Source organism: Peromyscus eremicus, chromosome 5, assembly GCF_949786415.1.
Source record: "Peromyscus eremicus chromosome 5, PerEre_H2_v1, whole genome shotgun sequence".
NCBI lineage: Eukaryota > Metazoa > Chordata > Mammalia > Rodentia > Cricetidae > Peromyscus > Peromyscus eremicus.
The window spans coordinates 40,058,257-40,071,271 of record NC_081420.1 but is presented as its reverse complement, the minus strand read 5'-3'; the positions used below and the strand labels follow the sequence as shown (position 1 = coordinate 40,071,271).

General features: G+C 44.2%; 2 non-coding genes across 2 annotated transcripts; both read left to right on the top strand.

Annotated features, from left to right (window-relative positions):
* The first annotated feature begins 10,202 nt into the window (after positions 1 to 10,202).
* Trnak-uuu (transfer RNA lysine (anticodon UUU)) lies at positions 10,203 to 10,275 on the top strand. The gene has a single exon. It is a non-coding gene; the product is annotated as a tRNA-Lys (tRNA).
* Positions 10,276 to 12,684: 2,409 nt separating this feature from the next.
* On the top strand, positions 12,685 to 12,756 carry Trnam-cau (transfer RNA methionine (anticodon CAU)). Its single transcript has one exon. It is a non-coding gene; the product is annotated as a tRNA-Met (tRNA).
* The last annotated feature ends 259 nt before the right edge of the window (positions 12,757 to 13,015 follow it).

Sequence of the window (13,015 nt, the reverse complement as noted above, 5' to 3'; positions counted from 1 at the left end):
TAAACAAGAGAATTTTATTTCTCACAGTTCTGAAGGTTAGAGTCTGGAAAGGTCCACTGTCTGGTATAGTCTGCTATGTGCTTATGTCCTTACATGGCAGAAAACAGAAAAAGATTTTTATAAAATCCTGTTCTTGAGTGTTCTATGATTGAACCTTCCAGACACTCATTCGTAATAACACCATATTGGGGAGTACGTTTTCAGTTTATGAATTTGGAGATAATTTAGTCCTAACAACTGAGAACAAGATTTAGTGCCAAGGCTACCCTTAAGACTCATGTCAGTTGGCCCAGGGTATGGAACCATGGCTTCAGAAAATCTGCCAGCCCTAGTCCTCACTTTTTGAGACATAATCTCTGTTGTGTAGCCCTGGCTGTCCTAGAACTTATAGTGTAGACCAGGCTGGCCTTGAACTCACAGACATCTGCCTGTCTTTGCCTCTTTTGACTGATGGAATTAACAGCATGTGCTACCATGTCTGGCTATTTAATTTCTAATTTGTGCCCTGGAAAGAACAATTGACCTAAACTCCTTTAGTTAGTTGCTCTTTCTCACTCTCTTTTTTTGGAGGGGGCAGGTTTTCAGGACAGGGTTTCTCTGTGTAACATCCGTGGCTGTCCTGGAACATACTCTGTAGACTAGGTTGTCCTTGAACTCACAGAGATCCACCTACCTCTGCCTCTCGAGGGCTGGGATTAAAGGCGTGGGCCACCACAGCCAGCCAGTTGTTCTTCCCTTAGGCTGTTCACAGCTTCATTTATTCAGCCCACATGATGTAGCTTTTGAGTGTCATCCGGTTTATATAGATTTTTCTCAAGCTCTGGGCGGCAGGTTGACTTGCTTCTTCCTCAAAGTACAAAAACTAAGCTACAGTGTAAAGTCATTCAGTTACACTTGATTTCCTTGTATCAGAATCAGAACAATATTTTATACATCCTAGAGCATGATCTACATTAGCCGTGCTTTCAGTTTTGAATGAGTGAATTCACAAAGTACATAGCAAGCATAAGGTGTACAAGGGGCCACAACAGTCCTCTGTGTATTGTTCCAAATTTAGTCTATTTGTCACCAAAGTGGTTTGTTTTTTTAAAGATTTATTTTTACTTATGTGTTTATGTGTGTATCTGTGTGAGTGAATGGCGTATGTGTGTGGGTGACCTAGAAGGTAAGAAAAGGGCCTGGGACAGGCAGCTGTGAGCTGCCCACAGTGAATGCTGAGTGCTGAATTCCTGCCCTCTTTAGGAGCAGTGAGCACTCCTAACCACTGAGCCATCTCCAGCCCTGGACTACACTTAAGATGATTGGGTAAGGACATCCTCTGTTGTGACCATCCACCAACCAGTCTGAGTTATTTTATGAGCCCAGCTCAGGTTTTCAATTGGAAATCATGTGTAGCTATTAGAAACCAAGATTGTTAGCTGGGTGGTGATGGTTACACATCTTTAGTCCCAGCACTTGGGAGGCAGAGGCAGGTGGATAACTGAGTTGCAGGCCAGTGTGTTGTACAGATTGTTTTCTTATGGAAATTCTGGCTTTGCTACAAAGCCTACTATAAATGAACATGGATACCTGCTGGAGTAGATGAATACTCACTATTAAACCCGCACATAGTTCCTATTCTGTCCTCTAGTCTGTTAGTGCTGGAAGATGTTGGCAGTCAATAATTATTTAAGAAATATAGCAGAACAAATTAATGTTCAGGGAAGGTCCATTAACTGTCCCCTTTTTAAACTGTAACTAGGGTTTGCTTAGTGGTTAAGAATATTTTTTTCTGCCCCACCAGTTCCCAAATACCCAGCAGCCAGAGGCTTAATATTACTTATAAATGTACAGCTGATAGCTCAGGCTTATTGCTAACTAGCTCTTATACTTAAATTAACCCATAATCCTTATCTGTGTTTAGCCACGTGGCTTGGTACCTTTTCTCAGTACAGCATTCTCATCTGCATCTGGCTGGTGACTCCCGACTCTGCCCTTCCTCTTCCCATCATTCTCAGTTTGGCTTTCCTGCCTAACTTCCTGCCCAGCTACCGGCCTGTCAGCTTTTTATTAAACCAATTTGAGTGACAGATCTTTACAGTGTACAGGATTATTCCATAGCAGGTGTGGCTTGTGTTGTTTACTGAAAAGTTGTCACTCTCCAATGTTCCCACAGAGATGTGAGGAGCAGGAAACAGCAAAAGCCATATTATGGCTTTGCTGACAGCTAAAAGCTCATACATGAACCAAGCCAGTGACAGTCACTGAGGAAAGAAGGACATTTCAGAAGTGGGACCAGCAGTGCTTGATAGCCATCTATCTGTGTGGTAAGGAAATGAGTTGCTGCAGATAACATCAGATTCCACTGGGATAATGGTATGTGTGGTTTGCTCCTTGCCCCCTTGGATTTCGGGCAGGCAGGTTCCTGCTATTCCAGACTTCACCAGATGCTTGAGTGTTTATCATTGCTGACTATGCCCCTGAATTTGAATAGCACTTCCCAGTTGGGATGGTTAATATTTACTGCCACCTTGGTTGGATTTAAGACCACCAGGAACCAAACCTCTAGGTGTTGCCTGTGAAGGTATGCAGAGAGGAGTAACTGAGGAAGGAAGACCACTCTGTGTGGCAACATCACACGGGCTCGGGTCTGGTGCACAGTATGAGCAGAGTGTGGTGGCTTGAATGACAATGGCTCCCATAGGCTCATAGAGTAGGAGGAGGTGTGGCTTTGTTGAAGAAACTCTGTCACTGGGGGTGGGCTTTGGGCTTGAGAAGCGCAAGCCAGGCCCAATGTCTCTCTCTTCCTGCTCCCTATGGATTCAGATGGAGAACTCTCAGTTCCTCCTCCAGCACCATGCCTGCTTCCTGTCACCTCTGAAGGGTGAGTAAGCCCCAGGTAAATGCTTTCCTTTATGAGAGTTGCCATGGTCATGGTGTCTCTTCACAGCAGCAGAAGTGACCTAGATAGATCAGCCAGCATTCCTCTGTTTCCTGACCTCGACAAAGCTGCCTGATGCCTTACCTCAGCTGACACTGCCATGCCTTCATTGCTGTGTGGGGCCTAACGAACCCTTCCCAGGCTGTTTCAGTCAAGTACTTTGTCACAATAAGAAAAGTAGCTACTGCACCAGTCACTGTGACCGGTAACATACAGTCTAGTGTAAGCGATACTGTGTTAGATCCCCTGATAGACAGACAGAGAGAAGGGCCATGACTAGATAATAAAAATGGTAAAATTCCAAAGTGGCTGGCTTCTTCCTCACCCTCTGGACCTAAGACAAAAGCCTGACAGTTTAAAACAGACTTTGAGGATTTTCCCCCCAGCCAATAGGGCCCCTCTGCCTGTGTCATGGACAAGTTTAAGGTCAGACCAGGATGAGTTTAGCCCAAACTTGTGGACCAATCAGCCTCCCTGTGTTTATTCAAATTGACCAACTCTAAATTAGGGGTAGGAAGACCATCTAAAAGACCCTTAACATGCCCAGCCCTCAAGGAGAGACCGGAATTGCAGTTCCTGCATCACGTCACCCCTTGGCTTTGCAGAGGGTCTTTGTTCATGCTTACTGCATGTGTTTCTCCAACCCTAAAAAAAGCCTTTCTTTACCAGCAGATTGTCTGCTGTGTCTGGGATCTACCCCTCTGCTGCCTGTTGGGCTACAGATTTTTTTCCCTGCCTTTTAATTCTTTAACTGGCTGAGAAGAGGAACCTGATCAAGCTCCATAGGTGGTAACTGTATCACTACAGTCAGTAGAAAAGGCTGGATTAAAGATGAGTTCCCTGTTAGGCATGTTGGTTGTGGTGCCAACAGAATATTGCACTGGATTGGGACCCCTAGGAAGGAACATTAACTGACTGAGAAAGGTCTATGTGGAGATGTGGGACTACACAGAGGCAAGGGTTTAAGTCTCAGCAGGAGAGGCTAGAGAGCAGGAGGAGAGGTGTTGGAAACAGAACTTTTGGGGAATTCAAGAACCACAGAGAAGAGTCAACGAAGAGGTAAGTCAGAAAATAGGAGGCTACAGCTGTGAGTTGAGTGAAGAAATTCCAAGGAAGGTCTAGGATGTATTCAGCCTGCACTGACTGGGCATTTGCTCCAGGAAGGATAGATATAATCTGCCAATAGAGTTCTTGTAGGTGGAGTCTTTCATCCAGACCATGATCAGCTCTGTTCTGCCAGCCACTTCCCAAATAACCACTCAGAGACTTATTATAAATGCTCAGCCAATAGTTCAGGTTTATTACTAACTAACTCATACAACTTAAATTAACCCATTTCTATTAATCTATGTGCTGCCTCAAGGCTTGTATCTTTTATCTCTCCTGCATGTCCTGCTTCCTTTCTGTCTGGCTGGAGACTCTCTGACTCTGTGCTGCTGCTTCTCAGGATTTTCTCTGCCTGGAAAATCCTGACTAGCCATTGGCCAATCACCTTTTTATTAACAATGAGAGCAATACAATACAGTATATAAAGATTGTTCCACAAGTTCTCAGAACATTAAAGTTTTTAAATAGGTATAGTCACATGGTTGAAAGTCACAAAAAGTACATGTTTTTTTCCTAGAGATCTATAGTATACAATTATGAAGAAGAATTAAGACTGATGTGGAAAGAGGTCCAGAATCTACTGAGTGAAAAAGTTACTAATACAGCCAGAGAGAGGGAGAGAGAGAGAGAGAGAGAGAGAGAGAGAGAGGAGAGAAGAGAGAGGAGAGAGAGGAAGGAGGAGGAGAGAGGCCACTAACTATGGTGGCCTACTCCTGTGATATCAGCACTTGGAGTGGGGCTTGGGATGAGGTAGGAAGACTGCTGTTAGCCAGCCTGAGTTACATAGCAAGACCCTGTTTAAGAAAAATGAAAGGTGTAACAGTCTGTGTGTGTGTGTGTGTGTGTGTGTGTGTGTGTGTGTGTGTGTGTATGAAACTCTGGAAAAATTCATCCCAAAGATGGTGATTACTGGGGGCTTCTAGATAGATGGAACACATGAATGGGAGTGACAAGTCTTTCACTATATTTTAAGTGTGCTTTTGGTGACCCCTATGCTGTCAGGGTTGGAATTTTTTCCCCGATTGTATTACTTACTTTTTTTTTTTTTTTAAAGTGATAAAACACCATGATCAAGGCAAATTTGAAAGGGGTTATTTGGGCTCTTGGTTCCAGAGCATAAGAGGCCGTCATGGTGGGGAAGCGGCAGGCCTAGTCACTGGAGCAGCAGCTGAGAGCTCGCATCTTCAATCTCAAGCAGGAAGCAGGGAGGGTGAACTGAGAATGGCACATGGATTTGAAACCTCAAAGCCCACCCCCAGTGACATACTTCCTCCAACAAGGCCACACCTTCTAAACTATCCAAACAGAACCCCCAACTGGGAACCAAATATTCAAATGCCTAAGGCTACAGGGGACATTTCATTCCACCACACTAAGTGATAAAGATGCTGTATAGTTTTGTTTTCCCTTTCAGAGACTATACAACTGGGTTTTAGGGAGACAGGTTAAGTTTAAGGGGCTCAGAGTAAGGATGGCATGAAAAAGAACAGAGAAAATAGTCTAAAGGGGTCAAAATGTGGCCATGTTAGAGGAACCTACCTGGTGACAAAGGCAGCATGTGCATTTAATGAAGTGCTTTTTGTTTAAGATTTATAATTTCTTTTTTTTTTTTTTTTTTTCCCCGAGACAGATTCTCTCTGTGTAGCCCTGGTTGTCCTGGGATTTACTCTGTAGACAAGACTGGCCTCAAACTCCATACTTGCCTCTGACTCTTGAGTGCTAGGGTTAAATATGTGTACCACCACACCGAGCTCAAAAGATTCATTTTATGTGTATGAATATTTTGTCTGTGTAGCCAGAAGTTTTCCTGTGTCCCACCTGGTCCACAGCCACTCAGATCCAAGTAAACACACAGAGGCTTATATTAACTAAAACTGCTCAGCCATTAGCTCAGGCTTCCTACTGACTAGCTCTTACACTTAAACTCAGCCCATTTTTGTTACTCTATATGTCACCACATTTTCTGTGGCTTTACCTGTGTACTATTACATGCTGCTCCCTGGACAGCAGGCTGGCGTCTCCTGACTCAGCCTTCCTCTTCCCAGAATTTTCCTTGTCTCAGTGGTTAAGAGCACTGACTGCTCTTCCAGATGGACCTGAGTTCAGTTCCCAACACCCACATGGCAGCTTAAAAAACTGTCTGTAATGTCAGTTCTAGGGAACCTAAAAACCATGGCAAAACACTAATGCACATTAAAAAAATATATAAAAATTAAAAAAACTACGAGACACCTGATGTATATTTTACCTGCTCAAACATATAACAAAAAATCATCCCCATTTTTTGGGGGGGGAATGTGGGTGTAGTTCTCTAGACTACTTCCTGTTGATTGGGGGTGCTGATCTTTCGGGGACCCTGAGAAAATTTAGGTTTATGGTCAAGTCCTGACTAGAGTATTCTGTGAGGCTGGATCATCTCAGTCAGCAGCCTTGAAGCTGTTTTGGATGCTGGATCACCTGAGCCATTTTTATTGGTGTCTGGTCCCCTTGCTCTGAAAATATGTAACATTGTAAAGGTAACATTAATAAAAGTACAGACTTTGCATTGTACACAAGTCAGCCAAAGATGATTTTTCCTCTTCCTTCTCTCTAGGAGTTAACTTGACTATTACCCAAACATCCAAGTTTCCTGATTTAACAGTAGCGATTCATTCCCTCTCTTTAATTTACTAAAATTACGTTCGGCTGTTACAACTTAGCAAATAGGTGCTTCTCTTATAACCCTGGTTCTCAACCCATTGTGGCGGTGGTCACACTCTTTGTACAGATTGCATATACACACAAAATTGGGCCTTCAATTACATGTAGGCCATGAAATTTAGGCTAATAACTCCTACCTCACTACGTATCTTGGCTGGTCTGGAACTTGCTATGTAGACCAGACTGGCCTCAAACTCAGAGATCCGCTTGCTTCTGCTTCCTGAGTGCTGGGATTAAAGACATGCATTACCACATCCAGCCCTTCTCTTTCAGTTTCTGTCACAGGTTCCCACCATGTAGCCCAGGCTGTCCTGGAACCAGTTATGTAGAGGATGGTCTCAGACTGACAGCGCTCCTACCTCCACCTTCCCAGTAATAGGATTATAGGAACCACTGCACCAGCTTGCCTTCTCCTGGTCCGTCCTTTTCTCTTCCTCCACCTCCTTTTGTTCTTTTAGACTGTTCCTGGGAGGATAGTCTGTCCCCACTAACCTTAAATTTGGAAAAGTCTACAGAAATATCATTGTAATGTACAATTGACTCCCTAACAAAACGACTCTGCTTTAACAACTACTTTTCAGCTTCTGATCATACTTGTACTTTTATCTTCAGACATACTTTGAGAGCAGAGAAAGCATGTAGCCAGGAAGGTATGTCATTACAGGATTTCCATAGAAAAGCCTGCCCTGGTTTGCTCCTTCATCACATGTTGAGTGTGCCTGATATCATGTCAAATACTAAGGGCTATGCTCTCCCAGACTTTGTGGGGTAGCATAGAAAACTGACCAGTGGCATGATGGGAGAGTGGGGGCAGTGGGGATAGTGGGGGCAGTGGGGCACTGGGGACAGTGGGACAGTGGGGGCTACAGTGGGGGCAGTGGGGCAGTGGGGGCAGTGGGGGCAGTGGGGACAGTAGGACAGTGAGGACATTGGGGCAGTGGGGCAGTGAGGCAGTGAGGACAGTGGGGCAGTGGGGCAGTGGGAACAGTGGGGACAGTGGGACAGTGGGGCAGTGAGGACAGTAGGGCAATGGGACAGTGGGGCAGTGGGGGCCGTGCTGAGGAAGGTAGGTCTGGGACCCAGCTGACTACTTCCAATCTGCTGATCCCTGCCCTGTAGCCTTCAATAAGTTTCTTTTTCACACCAGTCCTGAGCAACAGCAGTATTTGTTAATTAGATACTTCATATGTTTTTCAAAGTATTCAAAATCTGGTGGTTATGTTTCACATTGTACCACTCAGTTTGGACTAGCATATTTTTATTTGTTTGTTTGTTTATTTATTTATTTAGTTGTGTGTGTGTGTGTGTGTGTGTGTGTGCATGGTGTGTGTACAGGCACATGTGCCATGGTGCACATGAAACACATATAGAAGTCCTAAGACAAATTTGTGAGCTTTTGTCTCTCCAGTTTTTATGTAAGACCAGACTCTGGTTATCGGGGTTTCACAGCAAGAACTTTACCTGCTGAGCCGTTTTGCCTGTCCTAGAATTACTTTTACAACAGAAATGCAGCAGATACTATATTTGTGGTTATTCAGAATTCCTTATAAAATATCATAGCACTTGTGTGTGGACCTGTTGTAGAGCACTTTCATTCAAGCAAAACAGCCCCCATTTTCATTTCATCTCGTCAGTCATGACTACTTTCAAGAGTCCATCATGATTGGGCTACAGGTTGTTGACTGTCTCTCAAAGAAGGAGGGAAAGAGCATCACTAGGACCTCTTGAGTTTCCAGCCAGTCTTCCCAGTCATTTCTATGCAGTGCCACCAAGATTGTTGCCTTAAAGGTCTTGGGGAAGGGCTAGAGTATACAGACTGGGGAAGGTGTACTGGTCAGGAAAGGGCTCTGTCTAAGCAGCCGAGGGGGAAGCCATCATGAATGCTGGGTAAAGGGTCTCCAGCACACCTGCTTTGGTGCCCATGTTCCTGTAGGCAGCCCCTTGTCCAATGTTAGTAGACCCAATAAAGTCATTGATGCCCAGATGGTGAATTGTACTTTGGTTTGTCATTAGGACCTCATGAGGAGTGGGTAGAATAGATTCATGCAGCTTCCTATACATTTTGTATTTACATCCTATACAAATGCTTTGTAAGTAGTTGAATACTGCACTGTTAGGAATTAATGAACAAACAGTTCATATGTTCAGTACAATGATTTTTTAGAAATGTTTCAACCCATGGTTGTTTGAATCTATGGTTGCTGGATCTGTCTGTGTATGTGAGAACTGACTATATTTGATGCAAAGGAATATGGTAGGAAAATCAAGAAACAAAATACAGAGTGACACTGTGTAGGTGGAATCTTCCTGTCCCAGCAGTCAGTTCCCAAATAACCACAGAGAGTCTTACTATTCATTATACATGATAGGCCAATAGCTCAGGCTTATTATTAACTCTTACATTTTAAATTAACCCATATTTCTTATCTATGCTCTGCCATGTGGCATTATGTTTATTAACACAGCGTGTTCATCTCCTATGCCCTCTGCGGCTGGCTAGTGACTCTCTGACTCCGACCTTCTTCTTCCTTCCCAGTGTCCTTAGTCTGGTTTTCCCACCTAATCTTATCCTGTCCAGCTATTGGCCAGTCAGCTTCTTTATTAAACTAATCATAGTGTAATTTACACAGTGTAAAGGAATACTCCACAACATTGCACTCATATGAAATTCTATTTGAATCACAGAACAACACTTTAAATAAAAATAGATGAGGGTTGGTTAACAATCTTCAACAACTGAAAAAAAAAAAGTGTGTATGAGGTGGGTACTTTTCTCTTTTTGTTCCTGTTTATGTATATGGACTTCTGGAGGATCAACCACAGGGTCTCATATGTTCTAGGCTAGCAGTCTACCATTGAGTTACAGCCACAGCTGTTCTTCTCTCTTCTGAAAAGATGTTGGAAAGCATTGGCATGGCTTTTTGACTCCTGTAATGAAGTCACTGTCTCCTTCCGAATTCACCTTTATGAGAAAAAATGGTAGATGCCCAGTGAATACACCAACTGTGCCCACGTTCATTCAGGAGAGGGGCACCCAGAGCAGTGGAGAGGGCAGGTAGGGCCCCGCACACTCACTGTACCGTTCTTGTTGAAGAGTCTTTCTCAGGCCCCTCAGACACCATGTCGTCCCTGGTTGCTTCTTGCTTCTCTTAGTTTTTTCTTGTTTTCCTTGTGTCATTCTGTTTGCTTCTTGGTGTCCAGTAATCAGGTTCGATGGTGGCAGATTTAACTACCGATACTCATCAAAGCAGTCCATTGTTTTCTTCTGTTCATTTCCCTCTTCCACAAATGGTTTACAATGAAGGGTTAGTTTTTCCGTGTCACTCACATTCCTGCTCCGTAGGCTTACCTACAGAACCTGTGAACAAATGCTTAGTGAACCAGCCCTCACAGTTACAGATTGACTCCATCATTTTCCAGTATAAGAATTATTCTACCAATGAAGTTGGTAGTTGTTGATTCCATTTCTATATGGGCCTGGATAGCTCAATTGGTAGAGCATCAGACTTTTAATCTGAGGGTTCAGGGTTCAAGTCCCTGTTCAGGCACTTATAATTCTTCTCTTCCTAAGCTAGGGAAATCAATAACTGAAATAGTGAGCCTTTCACTCTCTTCCAAGGAGATAAGTATAATATCAGTTTTAAATTATGTGCCCTTCATGAGGAACACACACACACTATGGAAAGCTTACAGATCATGGAAGAGCTTCACTTCTAGAGTAAGCTGTTTTTAAAAACATTTACATACCTGCTATGTTAAAATACAAGACTTGGATTTTCTGTCCTTCCATTTGGGGGAAGGTAGCATGTTTCACGAATCATCTAACTCTAGGAGGACCATCCATCTCAAATACCGTTCTATATGTGACAGTATCTTTCAAACCAGCTTGTAACGCCAAAGCGAATGACATAAAACCAATATTAAAATGGTCATAACTGGTATCTTTAAAAAAACAAAAACAAAAAACCCCACTTTTTTTCTTTTTTTCTTTTTTTGCGGGGCAGTGATGGTACACACCTTTAATCCCAGCACTGAGAAGGCAGAGGCATGTGAATCTCTGTGAATTGGAGACCAGCTCAGTGTATATAGTGAGTTCTAGACTACCTGAAATTACATGGTGAGATCCTATTAGTTTTTGAAAAATAATTTAAAATTATGTGTATGTGTTTGTGTCTACACATGTGTGGATAACCTTGGAGTCCAGAGTATGGAACTGCAAAGTGACTGTGAGCCTGTGTGGATATTGGCGCTGGGAACCCAAGCAGGGTTTCCTGCAAGAGCAGCCTTAACTACAGAGCTCTCTCTCCACCCTTCAGGACTGGTGTGCTGATAATGAAATGAAAGAAACGGAACAGAATAATAACAGGGACGAGAGTAAACTCCACAGGTAAAGTATTACTTGGTGAAGGAAGACTGGAGAGATGGCTCGTTGGCCACAATAGCTTTCGGTTCCCAGCACCCACATGGTGGCTCACACCGCCTGAAACTCCAGGTTCCGGAGATCAAAAGCTCTCTTCGGTCCTTCCCGGCACCAGGCACATACCCACATGCAGGGCAGCACTCATAAAGAAATCATAACTATTTAAAGGCAAATATTACTTGCTGGGTTTGGCATCTCGGTCTCACAAATATACATGGAGATAAATATTTGTTTGGTGTGATTTAACGTCTTTCTGACTCCAGGTTGCAGTCAGAAAAGTTTGACAATAGGTCCGTTTATGTATGTGAGTCCTTGGACTGCATGTGCACCTGCACACCTCAAGAGGGCATCACACCCATTACAAATGGTTGTAAGCCACCACGTGGTTGCTGGAAACTGAACCTTGACCTCTAGAAGAGCAGAGGAACTAGTGCTGCTACCCACTGAACCATCTCTCCAATCCCGAGATTTGCCTCTGTGTGACTCAATTTGAAGAATTCTCTTAAGATGTCAGAGATGAGAGGATGGAAGATGATAACGAAGCTGTCTTGGTGTTCAGAACAACTCCAGAGACCCAGACTGCCTTCCTGTCTGCCTGAGTCCCTGTCTCTGGCCTCTCCCTCCCAAGTTTGACAGACACGTCAGAATTCAAGCTCATGCTGTCTAGTGTTGGCTTGAGGAAATCTCCCCAGAGAGGAAGATGAGCCATCCTAACAGCAAGAAGGCCCAGACTTCCAGGAGAGACTGCCCGGGAAAGAGAACCTCCAGGGGCTACAAACAGACCAGTGCGTTTATGTGGGTCCGCCAGGGGGCGCTCGCTCACCGCAGTGGGGCGGCCGGACGGGGCGGAGTCGGAGTTCTTGGGGCTTCCACTACCGGCGGAGCAGAAGCCGACTTTATTGTGAGCCTGGAGAAGCACCGCAGAATAAACTAAAGCAATACATAAAAATAAAATGAAATAAAAGATAAAACAGCTTAATGGCAACAGGCTGCCTCCCATCGCTAGAGACCAAGGTTTGCACGGCTCTGGAAACGCGTGACTGGATTCAAGACAGACCTGTGATCCACAGCCTTCCTGAAAGCCCTGGTCCCCGACAGAAGCCGAAGCAAGAGGAAGCTGGTTACCTTATTTCTTTGTCTGTGTCGAAACTACCCCACGCGGAATACGATTGAAATTGCCCTGGCCACGTTCGCATTTGAATCGGGAATCTGTTTGTTTGTTTGTTTGTTTGTTTGTTTGTTTGTTTGTTTGTTTGTTTTGGAAACCCTGTGCCCGTGAAACCAAATGTAAACTTTTTTAGCACAACGATCGCCTGTAAGACTTAAGCAGAAACTAGTGAGAAGGCCGCGTGGCTCTGTACCCGGCGCACCGACCGGGAGGAGGCCTGGGGCCGAGTTAGCAACGGTGGGTTTCGAATCTGTGCGGTGGAGACTCGGAAGAAACCATCCCAGCAAAAGAAAAGAAACTAGAATGCCAGAAAACGAGAAAAGCGATGTTGGCCATTAGAGAGTGAAATAGAAGTCTTCTTAGTGTGCTAGCAGAGTGGCGCAGCGGAAGCGTGCTGGGCCCATAACCCAGAGGTCGATGGATCGAAACCATCCTCTGCTATGACCTTTTAGCACAAAGCCCTCTTACAGAAGGACCTGGAAAAGTCAGACTTGTAACCAACCAGCCCTAAAAATCACAATTTTTAGCCCTCCGGTTTCGTGGTGTCGTTCCTCCCTGTCTCTTAGCAACAGCAACATTCCACAGGAAAGTTTCAGAAGTCATCTGAGCTGCTACCACATACTGTGTATGTAGTTTCTTTCCTTTCTAGTGTCCAGCAAGATAAATCTCAAACATTCACTCAACCAATGTTCACCTAGAA